The following is a 17,282-nucleotide window of genomic DNA, read 5'->3' on the forward strand; positions in this document are numbered from 1 at the left end:
TTTGTTAGAGTCTATAAAATTGGAATTTAGAAAACATTTTTGAAATGAATACTATCATACAAAAAAATATCCAAAAATACTATGTTCATTTTTAGGCAAAGTCCTAAAATTTGGACTTAGCCAATTTTCCAAAACATTGTACTATTGTATAAAAAAGAAATACAATAACCATGAAACAAAAATCTCTTTTAAATCCAAAACTTATACCCTAATTATTTGGGCGTTGCTACAAAAGACCAACTCTACAAAAGACCAACGCCTACAAAAGACCAACTCTACAAAAGACCAACGCCTACAAAAGACCAACACCTATATATTGTTATATAAACATTAAATTTATTAATAATGTATTACATAATCAATACATGGCCGCAGCGCTCGGCCCCCTGGCCTGCCTAGCCGCGGGCGCTCGGCCCCCTTGCCTATAACCTAACCTAACCTTACCTAAATATTGTAAGAAATATTAAAAATTTGAAAAAAATCTACCAACCACTTTTTGTAAAAATCCACGATTTTCTAAACTATAAATAAATTAATGTTCATTAAACATTCATACATATAGGTTAGGTTAGGTTAGGTTATAGGCAAGGGGGCCGAGCGCCCGCGGCTAGGCAGGCTAGGGGGCCGAGCTCTGCGGCTATAAACTTCTAGCATTACAATTTTTTGAATGTTGGTCTTTTGTAGGCGTTGGTCTTTTGTAGTGTTGGTCTTTTGTAGGCGTTGGTCTTTTGTAGAACCGTCTAGTTGGTCTTTTGTAGGCGTTGGTCTTTTGTAGAGTTGGTCTTTTGTAGCAACGCCATTATTTGTGTTACTTTAGTAGACATATTGAGATATTCAGTAAAGTAAAAAATGTTACTTTAGTAGACATATTGAGATATTCAGTAAAGTAAAAAATGTTGGATTCTGCCAAATTTAGAAAATTAATACTATTATACAAAATATGAATACAAGATATACAATCATTAAAATGGTATAAGTATGAAAATAAAAAAGTGTACAACATATACAAAAAATAAATATGGTACTTAATAGACAAAATTGATACAACATGTACAAGAAAAAAAATAGGGGACTTAGCCAAAAAGTTACAAAGTTACAAAAAAATAATACTTTATTACTTTTGTATAATTTTCATAACACAAAATTCTACCTATACAATGTATAACCTGGATAGAATGTTTTAACTATTTTGGAAAGGGGGGTGGTAATCCAATCCCTTTATAAAGTATAGAAAATAATACTGCTTACCTCTGTTCACAAACAATCAACAGAAACTATTAATTTTCAAAATTTTCCCTCTAGTTTTATTACCATGAACAAGTGTTTTAAACACACAAATCACATTTAATAAAGCTTTGAATCCCTCAGTAATTTAATTCTTTTTTCTATTCAAATTATATTGGGTGATTTGTTAAACATTTTATTACTTACAGACAAATTTATTTATTCTCTTTCATTTATTTTATACCATTAGAATATAATTCTTAACAGTCCTGCCCCCTTCTAGACCACCCTCTCAGTTTCAATAGATCTAGATGGCAAGATTGATTGATTGATTAGCCTCTAGGGAAAATCTCGTCAGTAGAATGAATCTGTGTTTTCTGTTCAAGTTACGCCCTCGTCAAGTTTAAGAAAATTCGCCACCAGAACAGGCTGAGTCCATAGTGATAAAACTGTAAGATGCGTTGGATTGTTGGGGCAGTTGATCAGGTGAACAGTTTCATGTGGTGTTTGGTTGCAGAGCGGGCATTTATCTTCAATATTCTCATCAATTCTATGTAGATATAAGTTTAAAAGTCTACTGTAGCCAGATCTTAATTGAGATAGTTGGGAACGTACAGATCTAGTTAAATTAGCCTCCATTTTGTTGACCTCTGGGGGTTTGGCCAGAAGGACTTTGTTTGGTGGATAGCTGGCCAAAATTCTGGTAACTTTTCTGGTGTGTATAATTTTCTGCTTGGCTTTAAGGTTGTCTCTGGATACTGGTAGGAGATCTTGTATGTCTTGTCTCATGTTTTGAATGGTAGGTTTTAGATGAGATCTAGGTGGTAGAGGTTTGTGGACATGTTTGTAACCAGGGTGACCAGGAACATGGTTGGACAGCAGAAATTGTTTGGAAATCATTTTGCAATGATCTCTAATAGGTAAGATTATAGCTTCCCTATGTATGTGTTGTTCAGATGCCATAGCCAAGTTGCCTATGATGACTTTTAGGGCTTGGTTTTGGACAAATTGAAGTTTCTGCCATACTCCTGACTATAGCTTTGTAGGTCATGGACAGGGTCTCCTGGTCTTGCCCCCAGGTGGCGCCTGCCAGGGGCTTCATGATGTTGACTTTGGTCTTAGCTGAATCAACGGTTGCTTTTATATGATGACAGAAAGTGTACATGGTGTCAAAAGTGACACCAAGTAGTTTAGTGTAGTATAATTAATATATTAAGTTTTAAGTTTTTTGGCTTAAAAGAAAAAACATCATTTACTCTCAATTGCTCTGGAATTTGCTCTGGAAAAAGTTAAGAGAATATTTAAGAGAACATTTATATGAGTGGTCAGTTGCAATTGAGAGTCCACACACAGAACACTTCTGGTTTGGGGTCGAGTCTTCTTTAGACCAATTCAGCTATCTATCTACAGACATCCTACTACTTCAACTAGTTTAACACAGACAAATATTCCACCTCTTCAGAGTTATACAGCTAATTAATACCTTTGTATTAATTAGACAGACAGTCATCCTGCTACTTTGGTGTTTCCACACACAAACAGACATCCCGCTACTTCAGAGTTATACAGCTAATTAATACCTTTGTATTAATTAGACAGACAGTCATCCTGCTACTTTGGTGTTTCCACACACAAACAGACATCCCGCTACTTCAGAACTTTCCAGCTTAATTAATCAATGGTTTTAAATCATTCTAATATATTTAACCATTGCTAAATAAAGTATACATATTTAATCATATTTACCCAAAACTGCATTTAATCCAATATAAATAAATACTTAAAAAATCTGTTTGTATTTTGAATTAAATATTGAATCTACTCTATCATTAACTTGTGTAAGTCTGTCTACATTTCATTAGGTTTCAATTCAAGTTTTACCACTTCATTTTTAATCATCACTGTGGGGTGTTCTTTAAACTCCTTAGTGTCGGGGGGGTAAACAAAGTGACCGTGGACTTGGAGGGGGAGACTTTCAACTCCCTTTCTTCTAGAAAATCTAGCACTGCTGGATGCTGTCTAAAATGGTGCAAAAAATGGGGACAAATTTCAAATTGTTTTGACGTGTGACGTCATACCCCCATCTCTTTTCTAGGGGTTTTCTTTCCTCCTTCCCTTTTCTTTCCCCTCACTTGTGACGTAAATAAACAGCCCCGTCAAATCAATTTGAAATTTGTCCCCATTTTTTGCACCCTTTTAGACAGCATCGCACTGCTGGTATGTATGTATTGATGGCTTCGGCGAGTGCAGCATGTGGTTTGCCTGTAGCATATATGCTAATATCATCAGCATATTGGACAACCACAATGTTCTTGGTAAAAGGTAAAAATTGAATAAAATAGGAGAGGTGAAAGCTCCTTGTGGTACTCCAGCTCTAATATTTCTGCTTTTAGATTTCAATCCTTTTTTTAGCAGACTTAAGCTTTTATGTTCTTTAATAGCAAAGCTACTCTGTCATTTCAAAATGTCCATCCTTTTTTCTGTCTGTAAGACATATTTTGGGGGAAACATGTTTTTTTCAATACCTTTTAACCCTTAATGGTCAGGCCCCTTCTGGACCCTAATGAGTCAAAGAGGGAGGGGGGGGGGGGAGTTTCAATGCCCCTTATATTATCTCAGCACCTCAAAAAAATGATGTGCATGACTCATGTTAGATAATGAATTTCCGTCTTAACCCTTAACAGTCGGGGGCAGGGGGGGGAGGGGGCGTTGAACGACTCCCCCTTCGGTTTTTTCTATCTCATTTTCTGTGTGTGTAAGATAAAGAGCCCAAACTGCGTGACTTTTTAAGTATGGGTATGACACATATAACTGAGAGTTTGAATTTTTTGAATATCTCCATCCTGGCGGGCACAGGATGCCAGCAAACCTGGCAGGGTCATCCAGGTAAAGAGCAAAAATATTTTTTTGACGAAAACAAAGCATTTTATCTTACCAAAATACTAATATATTGTCTAGTAGTACATCCTCATATTAAATACAGGTGTTCAAGTCAATTTCAGGTTCCAGGTATGATCCTCCAGGTCTCCAGAAATCTTTAAAAGGCTACTGTGGCCGTAATTTTTGACTTAGAGACTTCAAATTTTAAATTTAAGCTTTTCTTACATGTCTACATAACTTAATAAAATTTCATAAAGATCCGCCGCCGTTTTCCCGCCGTCTGCCGACTGCAGCGGCCGGCAGCTGCCAAATACAGCTGCGGCAGCTGAAATTTAAATTTTGATATTTCTAATATAAAATTTACATAAAGATAAACATTTTCTGCAAAAAAATTTCTTCTAGCTTCAAAAATAAGAAAATTACAGCCGTTTGAAATTTTCAAGTAAAAAAGGGCCTAAAAAGGGAAAATTGACTTTGACTTACTTCAGGTCGGAAATTCATTATCAAACAGGTGACTTTCACAAAATTGTTTTAGCCCTCTATCTCTAATAGAAACTGAGATAATAGGGAGGGGGCGTTGAACCCCCCCCCCCCAAACCGATTAAGCTGCGGAAAGGGGCCCGACTGTTAAAGGTTAAAGTGAGTCAAAGTCATTTTTTTTTCCTTCACCCTTTTTAAAAAAAACCTTTGTATTTTAGGTCTTTTATTACTTAAAAATTTCAAAAAGCTTTAATTTCCTTAATTTTGAAAAAAATTCATTTATATGTAAATATTATACTTGAAATCTCAAAACATAAAATTCTGCGGCGGCAGCTTTAGACAGAAAATTAAATGAAAAAAAAACCGGAGTGTGACGGGCCTTCAACGACCCCCCCCCCCCCCCCCTCAACAGTTAAGATAAACGATTTTAACTTCTTGTCAATATTCCTATCGTTATGAACCATAATTAACTATAACGCATTCATGGTTGTGGGACAGCTAAGAACAGCTTTTTAGCTGCTTTTATATAATCCATAGGGAACTTTATTTTTATAAAGGATTAATTTAAAATTATGAAACTAAGAACAATTTTATTTATTAAATAAGATAAAGGGTGAGCAAAAAAAAATGCGTACCTTTTTAAAATTGAAATTGCGCGGCTTGTGTTAATAGTAGAAGTCTATTTTTTAGAAATATAAAAACGATTTCTGTGCTACGTATAGTTTAGGAGCTATGTGGTAAAATGTCCCAACTGGCTTAAAACTTGACTTGCGAGTAAATCATTAAAGATTAAAGCATACAAAAAAATATATACCTTTTTAAAGTTGAGATTGCACGGCTTGTGTTAATAGTAGAAAAACGTTATGCATATCGTTAGAACCACTATGAAGTCTATTTTTTGGAAATATGAGAACCATTACTGTGCATCTTATAGTTTAGGAGCTACGTAGAAGAATGTCCCAACTGAATTAAAACTTGACTTGAGAGTAAATCATTAAAGAGAAAAAAAGTGTGTGCAAAATTGCGGACATTTTTAAAATTCAAACTGCTCGGCTTGTGTGAATAGTAGAAAAATACTATGTATATCGTTAGAACCGTCATAAGCTCTATTTTTTGGAAATATAAGTACGATTTTTGTGCTTTTTTTAGTTTAGGAGCTGTATTGATAAATGTGAGAAAAGTGGAAAAATTTAATCTTTAATGATTTACTCGCAAGTCAAGTTTTAATTCAGTGGGCACATTCTACCACATAGCTCATAAATTATACATAGCACAGGAATCGTTTTTATATTTCCAAAAAATATACTTCATAGCGGTTCTAATGGTATGCATACTATTAACACAAGCTGAGCAATTAGAATTTTAAAAATGTACATATTTTTATTTGCATACCCTTTAATTTAATCTTTAATGATTTACTCGCAAGTCAAGTTTTAAGCCAGTTGGGACATTTTACCACATAGCTCCTACACTATACGTAGCATAGGAATCGTTTTTATATTTCCAAAAAATAGACTTCCTAACGGTTCTAACGATATGCGTTACATTTTTCTACTATTAACACAAGCCGCGCAATTTCAATTTTAAAAAGGTACGCATTTTTTTTTGCTCACCCTTTAATATATTAACAATTTTCGGTATTTTTTCATTTTATTACATCTAAGTTTTTGATATAGTCTTGTTTATAAAAAAATCTATTACAAATTTCAAACAATAAATAAGTTTTTAACTAAGTTATATTTCATTATTTTCTAAAATAAATTATAAGTTTTCAATATATTTGAATAATACATGAATAAGAAATAAGCAAAAATTTACCCTCATTTAAAATTTGTGTTGATTTTCTTTATATATTTTAAAACTATAACACAACCAAAGCTAAAGGATGTTAAAACAAAAACCAATTTAATTAAACTAATTTAACTACCTAAAATCTTGGAGAAAGAACCCATAATGATTTTAGTTTTTGATGGAGCATGTAAAGACATTTCTATAGACACCTTTACAAGATTTCTAACTCAAATTTTGTCAAACATTGAGACATTATGGCTCTTTCTAATTCTTATTCTTGATGTTTGCCAGGTCTTTCTTTTTCATGTCAAATTTGCTAAGATCGTGTTAGAAATCTGTAATTTAAGAACTACTGATAGTTCTCGCCATATTTTTACATATTAAGCTGCAAAGTACCTTTGAAACCTGTATAGAAATTAGTATTTTCAGGGAGGAAATGGTGACATTGGGATGTTTTCAACACTAATTCCCAAAGTGATATGATAACGTTTTCTTTTTCTTTAACTTAACAACTTTGGGGGACTTTTATTTGTGTTGATTGGTTGGTTCTTTAAGTTGCGTTTATAAACGTTTTAATCCCGAATTTGTGTACCATAATTGGGGATACACATCAATTTAACGGCAATTGTCTTATCTCGTTTTATCACTGAGTATTCTATCTGCAAAAAAAATGTCTACTAATATTATGTCAACTATATTTTAATCATGAAAGGCTTTGTTAATTTGAAATTAGACATTTCTGCGTTTCATTAAAAAGGAAATATTTTGTGAAGTATTAGCCTAGTTTTAATATTTGTATATAAAAAAAAAACAAGCTTAGTCATAAGTTAGACAATTATATAAAAGTAAAAAAGTGAGACAGCGTAAAGTGGCACCAAAAATGACGTCATACAATAAAGTTGACAAACGAGAGGCCAGTATACACTGTAACTGAACATTGGTAAAATTTATACCTGCCTCTCATTGGTTATTTTATCATATGACGTCATTTTTTGGTGCCACTTTAATTTACTCCTTGCCCTAGATTTAATGATGATTTGCCTAAATTTAATGATGATTTGAAACAAATGTTTCTTCACCAAAGACCTAGTTCATTGACCGTTACAATAATTAGAACAAAAAGACAAGGATGACAACATCCACAAAAGCGAAGGTGAACATATCAAAGGGGCAATTGGTACAAACATTAAAACATTAACAAATGTAGTTTAAAACTGCATTTAAAATTATAACATCAATTCTGTATAAATCTATCCCAAAATTACTTATAAGGATACTTCATATGGTTATGAGATTTTTTGCTTAGAGCCTTAACGTTTTAAGAATTAAAAAAATTTATTGAATAGGAAAAATAAATGATATAGTATCATCCTGTCAAGCTAAAAAACGATTCTAACATGCATAAATAGACAAAAGGCTCTGCATTACAGACTTACGGACAGACGGACAACCACTCCAAATTATGAAAAATTTGCATTATTAAATGCGTAGACATTTAAAACAAAATTAAAAGAAAACGAATACACAGACATATAGAGGCGTGTAGAAGGAGGTTTTAAGGATGTATCACTTCGTGATTAAAATTAAGGAGGTTGGATCAACCCCCATTGAGTTTCTCTTTCTACAACCCCCACTTGATTTTGGACTTCAAACCCCCTTATACACCTACCAATATTGAAAAGGGGGGCGTCAAGTCTAAAAAGTTAAAGATAGGTAAACTATGAACCATGTATTTAAAATAAAGGTAGTAAGTCTTTATAATTCGATTATTTTCGGCTTTCAGGGGAGGAAAAATTTTGAACCCCTTGCAAAATCCTGTTTACGCCTATAATTATAAAAATATTTAGGCCATGCAAATAATTGGCTTCAAATCCACAGATGTTTCTATTTTTATAATGAATATTAAAATGAAAATAATTAAATATCATTTCTAAATTACAAATTGGGTTGATTGAATAAAACTCTACTTTTTTTTGGTTTAAAAGGAGGTTTAGCTGCGTTATCTTTTTTAATGGCTTAAAACTATTGATACTTTTATTGATTCTTGATTGGCTGGTTCCAAAATAAACAAAACAAAAAAATGTACAAAAGAGATAACAAACAGACACACACCGCTTTGGAAAAGGGTTTTTTTTTCTTTGGGGGGGGGGGGAGGGGTAGTACTCTCTCCCAAGATAGTTACAAATCTTACCAGAACCAATGAGAAAATACATAATGCAAGGAGAACCATATACAAAGATTTCAAAAAAATTATAAATGCAATTCAGATTCTCATACTGGAATATGTAACTAGGATGCACGAACATAAACAATTATATAGAACTAGAGTTTGGCTCGATATAACTATCTTGCTATTGGCTAGTTTTCTATAAGTACATATCTATTTATCTATTTCTCAATAAATCAATTTTCCTCCCCCGCTATTACTATATAAAAGAAAGAAGTAAATATTTAATAATTTGAATGATTTCAAAAAGATTTTTCAATTTTATTTTTTCTCACATTACCATTACCAAAGGGTTAAGATGATTAATATTTTAGTTTTAATATTTGAACACACAAAGGGTGTCGCCACAATCAAATTCTTTTAAAACAGAGTTTTCTTAAATTTTCTATATTATAAATCTAAATTTTCTTGTTTATGATTAGAAATTAAATTCTTCAATATAATGTAAATAGCAACATGAAATGAAAAAAATGAATTTATTTTTAATAAAGTAAAATAATGGGTCTTATCGTTTTGGCCAATGAGAGTTTATTATGGATTATCAGAGAAATATAAGTTTTAAACATTTATTCCGTGGAAAACTTGAGCTCATTTATAGACATTTATTTCCTATATAGATCTGACATTGATCTTGAAGCAATAAAGCAAGCCGTTTTGTAAATGATAAAACCTTGGAAGAATCTATTAAATAAAAGTTATCGCAAATATACTTAGTAAATAAGACAATGGCAATAAATTAATGTACACTCCCAATGATGATACACAAACAAACCTATTCTGTAGATTGTAAGTGTTGGTTGAAAAGTTTGGAAAATCAACTTAATGAACCAACCAATCAATTGCTGGCTTTGGCTTAGGGTGGCTGGTTGCAGCTGATAATAGCTAATGCTTTCCTTTTACAAACTAAACAGGAACCTTACTTTTCTTTGTAAAGTAAGCTTATTTCCTTAATCCAAGCCTTTTGAATTTATCAGAAAATTATAGATTTTTCATTTCTAAAAACTCATAATAAATTTAGAATCTTTCCCACAAACTAGGCGGGGGCAACTTGCAGTTCCTAAGGGTAGGTTCCATTGGTGGGAGGGGGAGGGGTGTAGACCCTCAACCTTATAAACTGGCCGTTTTGACCGCACGCAGCTGTGTGACCAAAAAAGGATTAACAAGGAATGTTGGAAAGGGTTGGAAGCGTAGCTACTTGGTATAGCGATAGTTGGTCAGGATACCACAACTCTCCCCTCAGCATCTGGGTGGCCTCGTGACATCAGATGGTGACTTGTGGTAGGCTGGAACACTGGGGTCCGGGGGAGTGGAGTGGTGTAGCATGGCCCGAGCCATGCAGGCTCCCCTGGATACTCTCTGTTTGGTGTGGCTGGTGTTGGTTACCAGCATGGTCAGCTCTTGATTGGGCCCCAGCTCAGGGTTGGTGACAGTCAACCCACATCGCCGGAAGTCAGCCCGGGTTTGGAGGACAATCTCAGTCTGAGCTGGCAGTTGAGCATGGAGTCCCAGGGCTACTCTGGAAGCACACAGGGGCAGAATCGCAAAGGCGGCCGACATACAGGCCCATAGGAGCCCCAGCCTTATCCACGTTGGCAGGCGTCTTGGCCCCAACCCGGATGGGTATGGCCAACATCTGGAAGGAACACATCTTAGTAGGCTCGTCCTCGGTGATGGTCTCTGTCTCAGTGGTCTCGTTACAGGTCATCTCAGTGGTAGAAGGCTTGGTATTGGCTGCAGGTACATCCATCTTGGTCTTTATGGCACAGGCAGGGTCACGCTTTCCTCTGGTGGCGCGGCTGCAGGTGCCCTGGGCATCTGTTCCACTCTGTTGGGCTGCAACTGTGCTTCCATTGTGCCTGGAGGCGCATCCTGGTTGGCAGGTGGGTGACAGCCAGCGGTCGGCTCAGCAGGGCACTGGCTCCACACCTTTACTTGTACTTCTATTCTCTTCAGGCTGAGCTAGCGTTGGGAGCCTTTGTCCTGCTGGGTCCCATCAGTCCAGATCCCATAGGCTGGGTCAATCGGCAGGGCTTCTTATCCACCTTAGGGGCACCTGCGGGCAAGCAGGGTCTCCAACTTCTGGCTGAATCCCTGTGGGTGACAGTTGTCACTCTGCTTTATAATTTGCGTTTTTTCTTAATATGGGCATTTGAAGATTACGCAAACTATAAAGCATAATTTTAATAGAATAAGGCTAAATTTTAAATGTAAAGAGATACCTTTTTCTTTGTCTGTTTTAAGTTGATCAAAATAATCTCAATGTACTTAAAAAATGTCTGGTTTTAAATGAAGTGGCTTTGAAATGCTAAAATGTGTACCTTTAAAAGAGTCAAGGCAAAAATGTAGACAAAAGATTTTTGGTTAACCTATGATGGAACAGAGAAAAAGTATAAAATAACTCTAAAGCAGTAAAGAAATATTTATTCTGTTTTATCAAAGTAAAAGTTTATTTTGGATTAAACTATATTCTTTTTTGAATCTAAATTTTTTTCTTTTAAATAATAAATTCTGCATTTAACTATAACATGAAAAATCTTTTAAGACATTTCTTCAAATCTCCATATCTTTCTCTTTTTGTAATTAAGATTCTCAAGAAAATTATCTAGGGAATAAGATTAAAAATAAGCTAAAAAAATCCATGAATTTTTGTTGTTTTATAAAATATTTGCAATACTTATTTTTGCAATGTAAAAATACATATATCGCGCAGATTTTTGCATGTGGAGATCTGAATGAACCAATGGGAGACCAAGAGTTAGAGGCAACACCCAAAGTTTCAAATTTTGAAGGCGGACACCGTAGCTGACTTCATGGCAGTCCTGGAATACACAGTTGAGAACCAACAATTGACTTGACAAGACCTTCCTCACTCGTTCCCCCATTTGTTCCAACAGCATCTCAAAATAGTTTAAAATGCCTAATTAGTATATTTAAAATGTCTTAGTAAAAATAAAAGGAAATTTAGCTAAAAATAGCTCTTTAACATATTTTTTTATGGTAATTTTTATTTTGCGTCTTAGTTGTTGATGAGTAGGTAGTAGGATGTTTGATTAGTAGCTAAAGATTTCTCTCAAAAATAATATCAATATGCCTTGGGTTTCAAAGATTTGTAAGTAACAGGATGTTTGACTAGTAACTAAAGATCTCTATCAAAAATAACATCAATATGCCTTGGATGTCAAAGATTTTCCACAACAAGAAATTAAGGTTTATTCATTCTGGTGAGAGATACACTAACCAGTGTATAGGATGAATAATAACCCAGAAATAGCCGTAGGATCTTAGGTGAGAGTGTCTGGAGGTAGCAGACAAGGATCTTATGAAGCAACTCCTCTCCTCCATTCATCCAACGGGGCTGGCCTCCCACAGGCGGTGATGGTCGTCACCCTTCTCACCTGGCAGGCTGGTGCCCTGGTGGTGACGGGCGTCACCCCTTGCTTCTGGGCTGTTGGCCTCTCCTTGGTGATGGTGGTCACCCTCTCCCTTGGCTCATCCGGCAAGTTGGGTCTCTCTGCGTCGGTGACGGGTGTCGTCTCTTTCCTCAGCATAGCTGGGGGGTCCGGCAGTTCTCGAATGGTGACGGATGTCACCTCTTCTCTCTCGCTGGCAGTGACAGATGTCACCTCTCCCACCTCCCCTTGGCACATCCGGCTGGGCTGGCAGGTTGGAGACCATCATGTTCAACCTGGAGGCTTGTAGGGATAGAGGTTCCTGGAGACACACTCAGTGCAGCTGTTGGGGTGCCATCTGATTCAGACCAAACCCAAACCAAGTGGCAAGCTCCTGGGCGCCACTCATCATGCTAATCTGGGCTGGGATGGTTCTAAACTGCGGCATGGAGTCAGCTGTGGGCGCAGCACCGAGGGAAGCAGTTGACTGGGTTAGTTGTTGGACCCCTCCTTCAAGGTAGGCGTAGCTGGCCCAAACCTTAACTCCTACAGATGCTTCTCCACATGGGGGATCCTGCCTCCACTCAATCCAGATAGTTGGCTGCGTAGGTCGTTGGTGGTGCCAGCTTAGTGGCTGGCCATGGTTGGCATGTAGTCTGGGTACTTTCTGTGCTTCTGGATGGTGCTCCCAAGGGTAGACTACAGTCCTCCTGATAGCCAGAATCTGGTGGTGTTGGCTGATGCTGGTCCTTTGGTTACAACTGGCCAGGGCATGTTGTGGCGGTACAGTGGCTGGCAGCTGCTCAGGGCTGGTCTGGTGGTCTGGTGGCCTCTGGACGGTCTTGGGGGTCTGGTACCTCTGCCATAGGCCACCCAATCTCTGGTACGGGGTTGAACCCCCTGAGCCTTAGTCAGAGGATTCTTCATGTTTCTGGGGTGAAGTCGGATATGGCACTGGGCTTGATGCACACACTATGCCGCTTTGCCATGTACGGTATCCAGTCGCTTAGGGTGCTGAATTTCTGATCCTAGTGAACACTCCCAAGACTGCTGGGCAGTGTAGGGGTGAGAGACTGGTACAGTTACTCAATATTAATGAGATGATGACCGGTAGCCAGGCAGTTGTCATTGGTGCCAGGTTGTTGAAGGTTCCAAACTTGCTGTCCCTAGAATCCTGCTGCACAGTGAGCAGTCTCCCTTGTTCAGGGTTGGTGGTAAGCCAGGCCAGGTGACCAGGCGGTTGTGACTGATCCTCTTGGGACAACCCCATGGTACTGGGTTGATGGCTCATAGAGCTCCCCAGCCGGGCCAAAATGAGGGTTGAGAGTGGCTTCCTCCCCAGGCCTTGATCCTGTGGGGGCCTGGACTCTCCTCAGGGGGACCGGTTCCCCCTTTCTCCAGGTTCGTGGTGGTGGCTCATCCTTGCAGCCATGGACTGTATCTTGCTGGAGCTTCCATCCTCCCGGGTTGAAGGGGTAGCTGTAGTCCTGGTGTTGCCCTGGAGTGCCCAGTTGCTGTTCTGTAGGCGCCTGAATGCTTGACTGGAAGGGGTGTCCTGGTGACACCCTTCTGGTGTCCCTGGAATCCGCTGTGGCTCCTGGTGCTTGTTGTCTGGGGTCACTAACTGTCTAATCTTCCCAGTCCTCCCCAGGGGGAGGTTTACCTCCATGGGGTGGAGGTATGGGCTATCCACGGAGCCCTTGGTGCTGAGAGCTTTGAAGGAGACTTCAGGGATGTATGCGGGCTCTCCCGTACAGGACGTTCACAAGCGATATTCCTGACTGGGTGGCACGCTGCGCAGGGGAATAAACTCCCCTTGCACCACCAGGCAGGGCGCCTGCATGTAGGAACACAGATGGGTGCCAAATTTAAGCAGACAGGTTGCACGCCACCGTGATATGATGGAGGTGAAGAATGAGGGTATCGCTTACAGCCATGTAGAGATGGCGCAGCTTGCTGATAACCTGGAGTGGCTAGCCTTCCTTGTTGGTGGTCACTTTGTGTGTGCTGGTGGGGATCAGTAGGTCCTGCATGCCCAAAGCCACCAGAAGGGATTCAGAAATGACTGCAGACCCGGGCACACCATTGCCTGAGTCCACCAGAGCATCTACTTCAAGATGCTCTTCAGGGTTGCGGGTGGGGAACCTTACCCGCATGTGACAGGGAAAGTGGAGATCCTGTCCAGCGGACAGGGGCGGATCCCGTTCTGCTTGCGTTTGGCGGAATTGTGGCAGCAGACGGGTCACAGCTAGCGTGCCTTCACAGACCATGGTGGCAGCAGCTAGCAGTTCCCAGGTAGTATGGACGTCTGGGAGGGGATTCAAGCAGGGAACAGCGTCCTGCGGAATGCTAAAGTGGACTCCCGGCAAAGAGCGGCATTCCGCGGGAGGTACGGCGGTTTTCCGGCAGCGGTGGAAAGAACAGGCAGTTCATCTGGCAGGGAAAATGCGTCCTGCGGATACTCAGGTACTACTAGCGTGGCTACTCGGTATAAAGTTGGTCCGTCAGGATACCACACATACATTCAGTCAGAACAACTATGGTTTCCACTACTAACAAATAAGAATTAATAATGTTTAATTGATGGGTAAAAAAGTATTGGAAACATTAACCCTAAACGGCATGGTGCCCCCAAGATTTGATGGCAAATCCCCCCCAACCCCCTCCTTCCTTTATAGAAACGTTATTAAGAAGAGTAGAGCCAAATCTTTAGCTTTAGATGGACAGACAGACAGATAGACGGACAGACATACATCGTTCTACTTTGTATTTTTTATAGATGACACAACTTAATTTTCAAAGAAGGTGTATCAACTTTTTTTTTATGGCTAGCCGGTTCTTTTAGTAAGTAGTAGAATATAATATACAATCTGTACTTTCAAACTAATCACCATTAGACACAAGGGACACACACTAGGTTTGGAGTAGCTTCGCACTATTTTACAGTAAGCTGAATTTATAATTTGGTCTGATTAGATATCTAGTCCCCAAAGTCATTTAATAGATTTTGATTGGTTTGTTTATTAAGTTGAGTGCTCAAGCGTTTCAACTACTAATTGCAATCTACAGAATGGGTAATTTTGTGTATTAACATTGGGAATGTGCATCAATTTATCGGCCATTGTGTTATCCCTTTAGATCCCTGGTTTTATCTCGTATTATTGGATACGTGTAAAGCAGTAGTAACCATTTATTATAAGAGTATTATAAAAAGAAAATTGTATACTATGTTCGATTTTCTAACTTAAATTTGTAGATTCAATTATTATATTCGGATAGGCAAAGGCTTATGATTAATAGTATTTTTATAAAGTTTGGACACTGCGTGTTTTAACCAATCAGGTATAGTCCCTTTCATGGCAACGCTCCTTAAGGGGCTTTTCTTCGTTTTTTTTCACAGTAGCTTTTCTCCTATTTCTAGCCCCTGCGGAGAGCTCTAACCCTGCGGGGCCAATTGCCTAACCCTGTGGGGCAATCACCTAACCCAATATAAACTAACCAAACCTTAAAATAACCTATCAAAAGCGATTTTAAACATACGACGAATCACCCCTTAAGGGGCGTTGCCACGAAAGGGATTGTTCCCAACCAATCTAATAAAAGTACCCAAAGTTTTAAAACCAACAATTGGGAATAAGTATTTTACTAATAAGATTATTTTTATAATATCTGCAATAATTAGATCCCATAAAAATTTGTTGTTAAAAAAGTAAAAAAATCAAAATTCATTAGCTTTGAGATTAAAACGCATTTGCAGTGATAATTTAGATTTTGTAAAACAATTAGATACTTTAAAAGAATTACTTTTGACCCGTGGATACAAACCAAATTACATTTTAAAAGCTTTTGAACGTGTTTCTGTAATTGATAGGTCAACTGCTTTGAAAAAAGTAGAGAAAAAAATTGTAAACCGCCCAATTCTTAGTTTACAATATGATCCACGGTTGCCACATATTTCAAATATTTTGTTTAAATTCTGGAAGGTCATGACACAAAATCCTTTATTAAAAAAGATTTTTCCAGATCCACCGATGGTGTGCTGGACAAAACCAAAAAATTTGAGAGAATTTCTCATAAGAGCAAAGTTGCCAAAAAGTTTAGTTCCTAAAAGACCTTCCAGAAATAAGATAGGTTTTAAACATTGTGGTAATGATTGTATGTTATGTAAATTTTCACCTAAATTTGTTAACAACATTGTATCTTCTGTAACAAAAGAAACTATTCCCATTTTATCTAATTTGACTTGTAATTCGGAAAATATTATATATTGTATAACTTGTACTAAAGATAATGGAACTTGTAAATCTCATCCACAATATATTGGACAAACAGGACGTAAAGCAGTGGATAGATTCAGAGAACACAAAAATTCAATTGAACCAAATTCTGTAAAAACTGTAGGACAACATTTTTCACAAAATGGCCACAACCCTTGTCATTTACAATTTGTTCCTTTTGAGCAACTTAAAAGTAATAATCCTTGGATAAGATTAGCCCGTGAAAAATTTTATATTAGAAAATTTGAACCATTGTTAAATCGTAGAACTTGATTCAAAATGCAGTTGCAATTGTTTTTAAAAAAATATTTTTTTCAAACTATATACCCTTCCCTTTCTCTCTCTTATTACACAGCCAGTTTGACCGCTTCTCCTTCATTTGTTATTTGGTTGTGTTATAGTAAAGATCTAAACAGTAGCTGTGAATTTAAAATTTTATTTTTTATGATATATTTTAACATTTTGACTATTTTTGTATAATTCTTAATGCTTTTTTTTTCATTTATTTATGTTGTTGTTTTCTATTACAGATGCGATTGATAATGAAGATTTTTTTCTTTGAAATATATTTCGTTATGAAGCAGCAGTAGTTACTAATTTATAAATGTTATGGTTGAGATAGATTTATAACTGTTAAAGTAAAAAAATCAACATGTTTAAAATGGACTTACGGACATTCTGGAAACCATTATAGAGTTGCTACGCTTTCTAAATCGTACCTAACTACTACAGGAATCATCATGCAAAGTTTGAAATAAATAGGACATTCCTAACGTGCCTAAATTAACGAAAAAAAGCTATCCGTTCCGGACGGACTGACCGACCCTAATTATAGAAAAGCTTCGCTTTTAAAAATAGGGTTCAGATCCAAGTCATAGAGCATAATTTGAATTACATAGGTTAAATGTGAATATTTTTATAGGGGGAGGGGGGGAGTTATGACACTTTTGTGTAAACAGTGATTGATTTTCTTTGGAGTGAGAGGATAGATTATTATACAAAAAAAGTTTCCTT

Source organism: Acartia tonsa, chromosome 5 (genome assembly GCF_053477335.1).
Source record: "Acartia tonsa isolate MP-2025a chromosome 5, ASM5347733v1, whole genome shotgun sequence".
NCBI classification, from domain to species: Eukaryota; Metazoa; Arthropoda; class Copepoda; order Calanoida; family Acartiidae; genus Acartia; species Acartia tonsa.